The sequence below is a fragment of the Caloenas nicobarica genome, chromosome Z (assembly GCF_036013445.1).
Source record: "Caloenas nicobarica isolate bCalNic1 chromosome Z, bCalNic1.hap1, whole genome shotgun sequence".
In the NCBI taxonomy this organism is placed as follows: domain Eukaryota; kingdom Metazoa; phylum Chordata; class Aves; order Columbiformes; family Columbidae; genus Caloenas; species Caloenas nicobarica.
This window is the reverse complement of record NC_088284.1, coordinates 60,937,177-60,949,337: the sequence shown is the minus strand read 5'-3', so window position 1 is coordinate 60,949,337 and position 12,161 is coordinate 60,937,177. Positions and strand designations below refer to the sequence as shown.

Genomic DNA, 12,161 nt, shown 5'->3' with positions numbered 1-12,161 from the left:
ATTGAAAGCATTCAAAAATATTTTTATTCCAGATTTGGCCAGGTTCCCTGTTACCCACCCTCCTGCACCAAGATTACTCAGTGAAAGCAAGTCTTTTAACCAGTCAGTTTTAAAGCCATAATAAAACGGAAGTAACATGCACTGTGTAACATTGTAGCACTCCCTTAAATCGCTTCCTCCATCAGGCTCCACTGTATTCCAGACGCAATCAGATCCAGCAGAACACCAGAATAGAAATAGAAGACTTTTTAATCATATATAGCACAGAGTTACAAAAATGTTATTTCGGGCCCCACTCTGCACAACTTTAAGATACCTGTTATTATTTTTATTCTACCTGATGACCTCACCTACCTACAATTAAGCTAAGAAACTCACATCGAAAAACATCAAGTTGTATTCTAGGAGACAAGAAAAACAGGGAGTAGTGACTGCTGCAGCTTTGCTCAATTAAACACTCTTATCTACAGCATCTTTGAAGTCAAGATTTAATTTACCTGAAAGTGTATGGCATTGCTTTGGGACATCAAAACCATGATTTGATTAGTTACGTTTTACTTCGTGTTGCAGTGGGAGAAAAACATGTATGACTAAAAAACTCCCACTTGTTTCCAAACTACTTCTCCAACAAAAGTTACCTGACCTTTTTCCAGAACAGGCGCTATTTTCAAAATCACTATTTCAGGAATCTTTTCAAACAGATCTGTTTTCATAAGCTTATGGGCAGTATCAATGCAACACAAAAAAAGTGGAGAGCAGGAAAAAACAAACAAACAAAAAAAAAGGGAAAGAATTCTACAGCTTCTCACTAATACAGTTTTCTGTAACATTCAAATGGATGCAAGTTTCTTCCTTCATCCCCTCTGCTTTTTCAAAAAAACTCTAAAGGGCAAAACACACACAGTTATGGACATGAGATGAGCTGACACTTGGGAAATGAATCAGTTGTTACTCCCTTAATTTCAGATGTGCGTAACAAAGAATTACTCTCCTTACTGCTGATAACTACCGTATTCACAGCTGGGATGTGTAAACAGGAGTACTCGCAGTTTGTTTCAACATAAGTGAAGCTGACCCAGCTGTCTAGTCAACAGCTGGGCGAATGAACCTTGTTCAGCTAACCGTTTTCAAACCAGTTAAACGTGCAGCAGATAAAACAGTACTGAAGATTTTGATGCTATAACTATTAAATTAACACAACTCTTAAAACAAAAGTCTCCAGCAACTGTTATTCTAGAGGTGACTACCAACTCTGCCTCATATGCCTGGAGCTTTACATTAGGGCTTCATACTGAGCAGCAAGATACTTAAGGAAGTTTAAATAACCTTTCCTGTCCCACCGTGTCATACATTCCTACACTTTTGACAACTCTTTAATGAAGGGAACAGAAGTGTTCTTGTAACCCTATGACAATCCAGATCTGGGGGCTTTTCATGCCACAAGAAGTTCATATTTTCACTGTTAAGATTACCAAAATTTTAAAAACAGCCATTCTTGAATTTCAAGTACAAATAAACCCAAAACAAAGACAAATAATCACGCTGCAATAATCTATTAGAAAGGGGAGAAGGACGAAAGATCCATATTTCTGGAGCAGCTACTGCTTCTGAGCACTACTCCAGGCTCACTTCGACGATTTAATCCCCCAACAAGTGATTTTTTTGTTGTTGCAAAGTGTTTAAAAAAATTCAGTGTTACATCTGCAAAATAGATCACTTCTGAAATAGTAAATAAATTGAATGCTACTGGAGTCAACATAGCTTTACTCTGTTTTTCTATTTGAACTGGACAAGCTGTGGCAGAGATTCCAGTGCACAATTTCCAGAATCCTATGGCATGAGGAAATCTTCTGAAAGCTAATGCAGTGGAGAGAAAAGGATAACTTTGCTCCTGGTAGGCTGAAGGCATCTACGGAACACACAAGTGAGAGCAAAGAACTACTGTTACTGTTTCCCTTCTCTCAGGACATGCCATTTGCAGGCTGACAGACAAGTATTTTGTGGTACTGCAGTTTAAAGCCTGAATGACCTTCCATAGCTAGGTAACCAGTGTTAACACTCAATGAAAAAATGTCCTGTATCTAGTCTTTGCCACCTCTTCATCAGTTATGACCACAGAATAAGTTATATCTCTGATCCACAACTGAATTCTCTCTATTAGCAAGAGGAAAAAGAAAAAAAAAAAAAGAATATTTAGAAAAGTAATATGTCCAGGAACAGTCATATTTAACATGTTTGAAAGCAAGACATACCTAGGCTAGGCCTTGAGTAGGAAGAAGCCTTCTTTAATGCTACACACACCCACCACCACGCACAGAATACCTATCACTACCTATTCCTTCATAAGAATCAGAGAAGTCAGCTTTTATGAACTAAATGGTGAGCAGAATAAATTGGTAACTACAAAGTTGTCTACTTTTAAGTATTAATTTATTATGAATTAACTTTCTGTTCTTCGCCCAAGTGGTCGTGAGTTTTGGTGGGGGTTTTTTGCTTGTTTGGGGTTTTTTGTTTTATAATCAGTATTCTTTGCAGGAATCTTTTATGACTACATGCTATTCTATGACTAGTGATGTCACACTTCAGACTGAAAGCACAGTAACAGAGATAAGATTACTATAAGCACACTTCAAATGAGGCAGGACGTAGTGTTTGGCAACACGATAAAAGCACCCGCCCATAGCATCAGCAAAAATATGTTCCCAATATTAGCCTAAATTCATACGGTTGCTAAGTCATTGACTTTGCAACACTGCCTGTTTCTGGGAACAAAGTAGGGAAACAAAAACTCAACTAGTAAAATCAAGTTCACATGCTATTTGACTCACAAGAACTAATGTGTGCCTACAAGCATATCTATACCTAGCATTATCACATTACTGACAGCTAAGTCCTTAGAGTAACCAAGTTGGAAAGCAACCAGTGTTTAAAGAACACCATTCCACAATAGAGGGAGAGAAGAACTATAAGATGCTGTTTCTTGAATTACTGACACTGTAATGATGTTAATACAACAATGGAAACTTGGGCAGTAAGGCTATAACCTGACAGACTACTAGATTAAAAAGACGTACAGCGTAGCTGTCCCTTCAGACAGAGTAATATCTCTTATTCTGTTCCAAGGTGGCCAGGGACTCTAAGATGACTTTTCAAATTATATTATTAAAACAGTATCAGACGCAGAAAATTCAGGACCTATCACTATGCCTGGATAACAACAAGCAGTAGGAGAAAAAGTGTGATACCTTCCTTTCTACAGACAACTAGCTTTGTAAATCCATCCTGGAATACGGTATTTCTTTGCCAAAAGAACCACACAAAAAGACCCCACGAAAAACCTACAACAACCCACAACCAAACAACGCCCCTCCCCCATCCCACAGACCCACACCTCTTGTTTTCCAGCAAACACTGCCTTACTACGTCATCAAAATTCACCAAGGCATTAATGAATTGAGTCCCAAATAACCTCACAGGCAAGTTAAATACTCAAACCGGAAAGGAAGAAAATTTCATCTAAAGCAACCTGGCAATTTGTGGGAATAAGTGCTGACCAGCCCCCATTCAGGTTTGCCATACGTTCACTTCTAACAATAATTACCTATATAAATATATAAACAATTTCACCCCATTCTTCTCCATAAAGATACCAAGGAGATTCCCTGAGAATATGTTTGCCTGGAAAGCATATTAAAGAAAGAAACATTACATGTTTACTTAATGATTCACTAAGCATTTAGGGATGCTTGTCATTCACAAGTTTATGTATGCAAACCAGAAACAAAAGTAATCAGGAAAGTACCAGATAATCAAGCTGTGTCTCATTCAAGTCAGTTATGATTTCTTAATGGGTGATTAGAAGATGTACTAAAGAAAAAATAACAGGAAATTTCATTTACGAAATTTTGCTGCCTCTTCTGATCCTACTGTCATTTTCAAAATATGCTTTTATTTCCTTTGCACCAGATTTCACTTTCAGTTTTTCTTCCTCTTAATGACTGGCATGCTTCAAAAGCTTTAAGGCTTCATTGACATGTTCTGAATGAAGTAAAACTAAAGAGCAGCTAGAGTTACTGTATCTAACACTCACTATACTAAATATCCATTAAGTAGAGAAATAGATTACAACCTTCAAATGTATTTTCACAGATCACACGTTATAGACACTATCAGTTTCAAAATACTTCTAGAGAAGGTTGCTATAAATACATAAAGGTAAGATAACACTGTGCTTACACTACTACACAAGAGTGGCTGTGGCAATGCAATACTGGAATTGATACCTATCTACTATCACTGTTAGAAGAACTGTCTTATCAAGCTGCAAATGACTTTAAAAGCATGTAGAAGCTGCACTTACACGAACATAAACAATCATGTAGACTCCAGTATGATACTACATTACATGGGGGGGTGGGGGCAGAGGTGGGGGGAATACACCTGACAAGTAATTCACTAATTACTATCATATTGAGTTGTCTACAAGTCTTAGCTGAAGCTCAGCTCTTCATGGGTTATACAGCATAGACAGAGAGCTCCCAAGAAAGCATATAATCATTCTTGCAAGAACACATTACCTATTGTTTTCATCCTAAAATGTAATCCAAGAAGGTAAATTCCTGGATCACCTTAATCCAGCCACTCCACTTGGCAATCAAGACTTTTTATCATTTACAGAAGTGTGCCTTTGAGCACTTTCTGAGGTTTTCTTTTCCAAGAACTTGAGTGGTGCCTACGTAGAATCATAGAATCATTTTGGTTGGAAGAGACCCTCAGGATCATCGAGTCCAAATACGACCTAAGTCTAGCACTAAACCACATCCCTAAGAACCTCATCTAAACACCTTTTAAACACCTCCAGGGATGGTGACTCCACCACTTCCCTGGGCAGCCTGTTCCAGTGCCTGACAACCCTTTCTGTGAATAAATTTTTTTCCTAAATCTAGCAATCAAGATGAAAGAAACTATAATGAATGCAGAAGAGCTCTTTATTTAATGTAGGATGATGCAAAGTTAAGTGATATCAACCTTTTATTCTGCACAGGTTAATACATGCACTCTACAAACTTATTTAACAGGAAATGAATAAGGGTGAAGAACTTCAAGTTCAGTAGAAAAACTTCTGAGTTTACAGGAGCTACCAAGTGGGTAAGGTAGTCTGAAGAAATCAAGAATTTGTACCTTCCAGCTGGGTACTCATGAAAGCAAGCAAAGTTGGCTTGTAGAATTTCTAGTATTCTCCATCTCAATACAGATGTACAAACCTAACTTTTTCTGCCTGCAAGAAGGCTGTTGGAATTGTGAACTCTACTTAATATTTTTACAGAAGCATTCAAGCACATTTTCAACCAGCATCTAGTAATTAAAAAGCCTAACTGAAAATTCAAAATCAGCTTTGAAGCATGTAACAGTGAGTTTTGGGCCAATGGGACCAACTCAGGTCAAGAAAATTTCAATAATCCTTACCACACAAGATTAAACAATTAGCTCATGGACTTTTGCCACTCACAAAGTGTGCTCAGTTTGCTTATGCTTTCAAATCTGAAAGAAAATCTCAACAATATTTTTTTTATTTCACATGGAAAACTGTAGCCTACACCTGGATTATCTGGTATCTGAAAAGAACACTTCAGGATTCTGTGATCTTTAAATTAATGTATTAACCACATTCATAGTAGTAGGCACATGGAAAGGTTTTCACAATAATTGTGTGCTGGAAAATTGTCTCAATTGCAACAGAGACAAAACCTAAATAAAACAGAATTTAGTAGCCAACCACATAAAGAATGTTACTGTCTTTACGTTAATTGGAATGTCTAATGCATGCTGCCTTAATGTGTTTCCAGCTCCAGGAGACCTACTCCTTCCTCAAGCAACTCTAGTTTCAACAGTACATGTTGCAGTTCCCATATATGCTGCTCAGTTAAAAAAATATTTTGTCTGGGATCATTCTACTAAACCATCCCATCTTCTTGCATATGGGACAGTTCTGCTGCTATCAGTGACATTTTTTGAGCTATGTATCAGTAACTATTGAGGGTCTAAAAAGATACTCCTGGCCCTGCACGATGCACCTCCGCTCAGACAATCCATTACAGCAACATTTTTAAGCAAAGACTGCACATCCATGAGGTTTAGTGGCTCCTTCTCAAATGTCTACGGAAGACTGTCTCTGAAGCACGCGCTTGACTATATTATCTCCGAATTTTAAAAAAGGTTTTTGCATATACACTGTGTGGTCATAAAAACACCCTGTTCATACTATTGTCACCTTGGCACTCCTGAATATTTCCTCCTACCTCTCCCTTCCTTGGTGCTGCTGGCATTTTTAGCAAAGATCCTAATAAAAACCAAACAGCAACACCTATCAGTCTCATACAAAACCTAACTATATTAAAGGTGTACTTTCCTAAATAGGAAATAACTTTAATCTTTCTTGGAGAGAAATAACAAAGAAGCTCTAGGTCACCCTTATCAGTGCTTTTCCTCCTTCACTCTGTAACAAGTTCCTCAATGAATGCAAAGCCCAAATAGAAAAAACATGTTTCTTCCTTGTCACTAGAAGCACTTAAACTTACATGGTTTAATTAGAAGTCCAAACACTGACAATCTGTTCTCCAAGGTTCATGTTAACTTTTTATTTCTTAGTAGTTAGGACTTCATAGCTTGCTGTTAAACATAAACAGATGCAAATGGCAGATCATTCCCTCATTTCAAGGAGAATTTACTTATCAATACGAAAAATATAAAAGTCATTGCCCTGTATTATTCACTCTCTCTTATTACTCTTTAGAGTGATGAATCATAATGGAACACACGAGTAGGTGAAACATCTGGACAAGGAAATTCTCTAACAGATTCTAAATCCATATCTCTCCAGAACCGAATACAGACAGATCACAACATTTTAAAAAACAGTAACCAAACCAGCTGTTAGTGTCTGGAGAACATGGTCCACATTAGACTTCAGTTCTGTCAACTTTTTGCCCCAAGATTCACATTTCGAAGCAGTCTAGAAGAATGCTTGAAGACATGACCACTGTGCTACCAAAAATCCTACCAACAAGGGAATGCAAATTAGTCGTTATATCAGAGCGTGTGCTCCCTTTTAACTGCTTAAGTGTGTTACACAACAGCTCATCATCTGCCCTGCACTCAAGGAAAAAGGTAGCCATAATACTGGATGGTATCAAATGTCTTACTCACAATAAATCATAATCTAGATAGGTGTCACAGTCTTACAGAGATTCCCACAGACTCAGCAGAAAGCGTACAGCAAGAGGAACTCCTAGAGAAGAATATGGAAATTAATAGTAGAAAAAAACCTTTCTCAGATACTATTGTAGAGACAACCAATGAGTTTGATCATTGCACTGTGCAAGTATGCTGTGCTTCAACTCTGCACACAAAGAGGAAGTCTGGCATAATACACAAAGTCGTACAACCTAGGAATTACAGAATACTGTTGCTGACTCTGTCTATAATTACACATCAATCTCAGTACAAACACCACAATAAATGTACATTAGTCATCCTTATAATCAATCAACAAGACTAGCTTTCTCTAAGAAGAAATTCATATTTTTCCTGAAGTTCTATAACTAAAATTAAGCACAGAAGCCTACATTTTAAGGCCACATTCTCCCAACAAAACTGGTTTTTTGCACCATAACTACAAAATTATTTGCAGAGTGCACAGGTGGTACCAACACATTTTATCTTTTGATCTGGACTAACTATAATTCAAAAAAGGTCCCAGTGTACATGATTACTACCAATATGAAAACAACTGAAAATCAAGAGCTGTAAGAAAAGACTTCTTGACTTAATCAGAAGATCAAGGTGAAGGTAGCCATTCTCAGTCTCAACCAACAGCTTCTACAGGGTTCAAGTCTGCACCTCTTCCAAGTCAAACTTTTAAATAAGAAGTTCAGGTTTTGGAGCTTATTTCTTCTGTTATCACTGGGTGAAATACAGAAAAAAAATATTAATTTAAATATGATATTTCCTTCTTGGATGCAACTCGCAATCCCATTAAAGGAACATCTGCTCATTAACTTTTAGCTGGAAGATGCAAGGTTTCTCTTTTGCAGTTCTCAGGAGTCTCCTGATTAGGTAAATAAAAGTTCATGGCATCTCCTGGCTGATACTTAGGATTATCTGATACTTTTGTGGGGGGAAAAAAAAAAAAAAAAAAAAAATCAAAATATAAATGTGCACTGAAATCCTTAGAAGCATGGAAAGACTCATCCATCTCCATGCTGATTCGATGAGAGTGGTGAAGTACCTCCTATATGACGGTATGGACTTCTATAGCACAGGCAACTGAGGTTCAGCAACAGTGGTGCCAGGGAGAGCAAATGACTATCTGCAGCTTGTAAGGGTACCTGTAAAGAAGAACTGGTTATTACATGAAACTTCCATAATCAACAACAAAAAGTCTAAAAAAAATTTTTAAAAAACCCACCACACCAATACCCAAATATACCAGGGCAGTTATTTTAAAATAATTTAACGGTGAAATAATTAGGAATAGAGATCCAGTTAACAGCTTTTAAAGAAGAGAACCATCTCGTAACTTCCATCTATATAAATTATATTAACATTTGATCGCATTTCATCACGAGAAATCCTCATCACGTAGCTGGCAGTCTAGGCCATACACCAGTTGTTTTCTGCATCTAAGGTTTTGTGTGGGCTTTTTATATAAAAATAAACGTACAGTTTCCGAGAGTTTCCAGATTAATTAAAAAAACTACAACTACTAAGCTATCCTAATTAGGTTACATGAATAAACATACGTGCCACAAAATACAGCCTTAAAGCTGGCTGTAAGATCTTACAGGTTGTATTATGTTTTTCCAGCTTCCTAATACTGAAGTCGTACATACAAAATACTATGAAGTATTCTGTTTTCACACATGCTTCTGCTTTTCCTTCAGTTTGTTTAGGTGCCTTGAATAAAAAAAGATAACAGTACCAAGGAATGGTAAGTTGCGTTAGTAGCTCTACAGTAAAAATTTAACAAGAAGTTGACTCCAGTAAACAACTTCTAGAGTCATATAAAAAACTTGTTAACAGGGCTACTGAACCTACTGCCAGCTAAGTTCGAAGCCTACTCCATGAATGTTTCAGGAATTTTGGAATGCAGTCTGATTATAACTGTCCTCAAGACTCCACATTACTCTCTCATCAAGCTACAGAGCTACTTAAAGGTACTTGCTACCATCTTCAAATAATAGCAATCACTTCCTTTCTAAGTCTTCTTCAAATTATTTCTCAAAAATATAAAACTAACTGCTCCAATTGAAGATTCCTCACACCCAGATTCTGCCTGAAGCAGATAGGGTTTCGACAGCTGCAGCTGAAAATATTTACGATTTTCCAAACAAACTAAAGCTGGGAAGAGATTGTGTTAAGAAACTTGATTCCTTTATGAATAATAGGTTTAGCACTTCCATTCTTTGGGGAAAGACTCCACAAATAATGCTTTTCTGTCCTTCTGGAAATTCATTAAAACTGTAAGTTTTAAGAAGCCCCTAAACATTCAGTTGACAAAGCTGAAGCTTAGAAACTTAAACTCACATGAATTTCCATCCACTGCTCATGTGCCAGTCCAGGTTAGCAGAACTTAAAAAGGTCTCGTATAAGAAAGGCTGTAGGTAAACCAAGGCATGTTCCATTGCCAGATTAAAACTGAGTGTTTCACTGACGCTGCTTTACCACAAGGGTGCTCTCATGCAAAACTAAGCTCCTCCAGTCCTCTTACCCCTCTATTGTTCAATTAAATTTATAAAATAAAAACCCTAAACAGCTTGGCACTACAGCATGAGCCTGAAAAACTGTACTTAAGAGTCAATTTGCACAGCTAAGTAGCACAATGCACACTACTGTATTTTTTTGTGCATAAAAGCAGAGCTGAATTTTTTCTAACGAAGTAAACCAAATTTGCAACAACTTTCACAGCAAGTAAATAAATGGCTTCAATACTCTCAATTCCACCTGCTGACTTCAGTCTCCCATGAAAGAAGTCTGGAGCGTCTTCCTCACCAACAAGATTAACAACTTCAAAAGCAATTTCAGCCACTGCCACTTACATATACTGGAAATAAACGTTTGGGCTCCAATGTCCTTCTTCCCTGACTCTGATAAGCACTATGGAAAAGCCACCTGAGATTAAGGTTTCTTTAACAAGAGACTTTCACAAGTTTTCACTGAATTTCAATTCCAACAGGGTGGGAGAGTATGATGGAAGAAGCCAACACAAGATTTTTTTTTTATTATTATTATTCTTTTTTTTTTTTTTAATTCCATAAACAATATCTACTGCTGAAATACAACAGTGTGCACATTTAGTTCTATGTGAAACATAAGTTGGTATTAATACCCCTACAGTCTTCTAGATAACCTTAAGTTCTCTGGCAAGTTGTCAAACTTAACTTCAACATGCTTTTACTGCTCAATTGTAACAGTATTTGTACAGCATTGTAACTGAAAGCTAGAAATCCCATGACAACTATACCTTGGTCCTATAGAAAATCTGCTCTGGTAGGTCAAGATGCCAAGAACTCGTCTATTTTATTATCTACTTCACTTTCATGAAAGAAACTGAAAACATGTATTCTTATCAAGAAGTGCTATGTAGGTTTTCCAATTAGGACAGAGAGCACGCTGCCAAAAGACAGATTGTCATGTCTTGCTTTTCCAAATTTTAGAGGAACTCCAAACAACGCATTGTAATTTACAAGTTTAGTCAGAGTTAACGTGTAACACTGATAAAGCATTAGATGGGAATAGTCTACTGTGGAGCAAGGTTAAGATATTATTTATTCCAGCATAAGGAAATATTTGTGTCCCTCCAAGAAAGCTCTTCCAGCCAATCACCCAACTTCCTCAATGAGGAAAGGAAGAGACATCACTGCAGGTTCCTCTGTTCAGTAGACTTCCCTGGCTAATTGTAGACTAGGTTATTGCACCACAGTAAAGAACTAGGCATACACTACTATTCCCTTTCCTCAGAAAATTCTACCTCAATTTACAGAATGACTTGACTTCTCTGGCTGATAGACAGTTATTCAGTTTTGCAGCAATGTGGATCCTCAGAGCTTCCAGGATGTCCTCACAGACCAGAACAAGTTACAGAGCAATACTATCTTGCTCACTCTTCAGTGATAGATGTGAATGGTAGGTCTTCCTGGCAGTAAGAGTTAAAAACCAAAAAACAGTCTGTTCAACCAGTGTTCTTCCTAGTTTAACAAGAAAAAAAAAAAGTAACATAAAGTACTACATTAATCATAACAAAAAGTTTTCATTAGTAGTTCTAATTGCATGAAGTTTAAGAAGAGCAAGTGCCAGATTTTGCACCTGGGCATCAGCAACCCTGGCTGTACATACAGACTGGGGGATGGGATGCTGGAGAGCAGCTCTGTGGAGAGGGATCTGGGGTTTCTGGTTGACGGCAAGTTGAACATGAGCCAACAGTGCCCTGGCAGCCAAGAGGGCCAACCATGTCCTGGGTGCATCAAGCACAGCATTGCTGGCCAGGCGAGGGAGGTGATTGTCCCGCTCTGCTCTGCACTGGTGCAGCCTCACTTGGAGCGCTGTGTGCAGTTCTGGGCACCACAGGATAAAAAGGATATAAAGCTACTGGAGAGTGTCCAGAAGAGGGTTACGAAGTTGGTGAAGGGTTTGGAGGGGAAGCCATATGAGGAGCGGCTGAAGTCACTTGGTTTGTTCAGAGGAGACTGAGAGGAGACCTCATGGCAGCTACAGCTTCCTCACAACGGGAGGAGGAGAGGCAGGCACTGATCTCTTCTCTTTAGTGACCAATGACAGAACCCAAGAGAATGGCAGGAAGATGTGCCAGGGGAGGTTTAAGTTGGACATTGGGAAAAGGTTCTTCACCCAGAGGGTGCTGGAGCACTGGAACAGGCTCCCCAGGGAGGTGTCACAGCCCCAAGCCTGACGGTGTTCAAGAAGAGACTGGACAAGGCCCTCAGCCACATGGTGTGAACTGTCGGGTTGTCATATGCAGGGAGAGGAGCTGGACTAGATGATCCTTGTGGGTCCCTTAAGAACAGGAGCATGAAGTACTGCCCCCTTAAGGTCCTATATTTGTGTTTGAAGATCAGACAACAGCAAATTCCAGTATACCACATGAA

The 12,161-nt window shown here is 38.2% G+C and overlaps 1 protein-coding gene across 4 annotated transcripts in view; it reads right to left on the bottom strand.

Annotated features, from left to right (window-relative positions):
* Nucleotides 1–12,161, bottom strand: part of UHRF2 (ubiquitin like with PHD and ring finger domains 2) — a 93,337-nt gene that overhangs the window by 77,559 nt on the left and 3,617 nt on the right. The window lies entirely within an intron of this gene.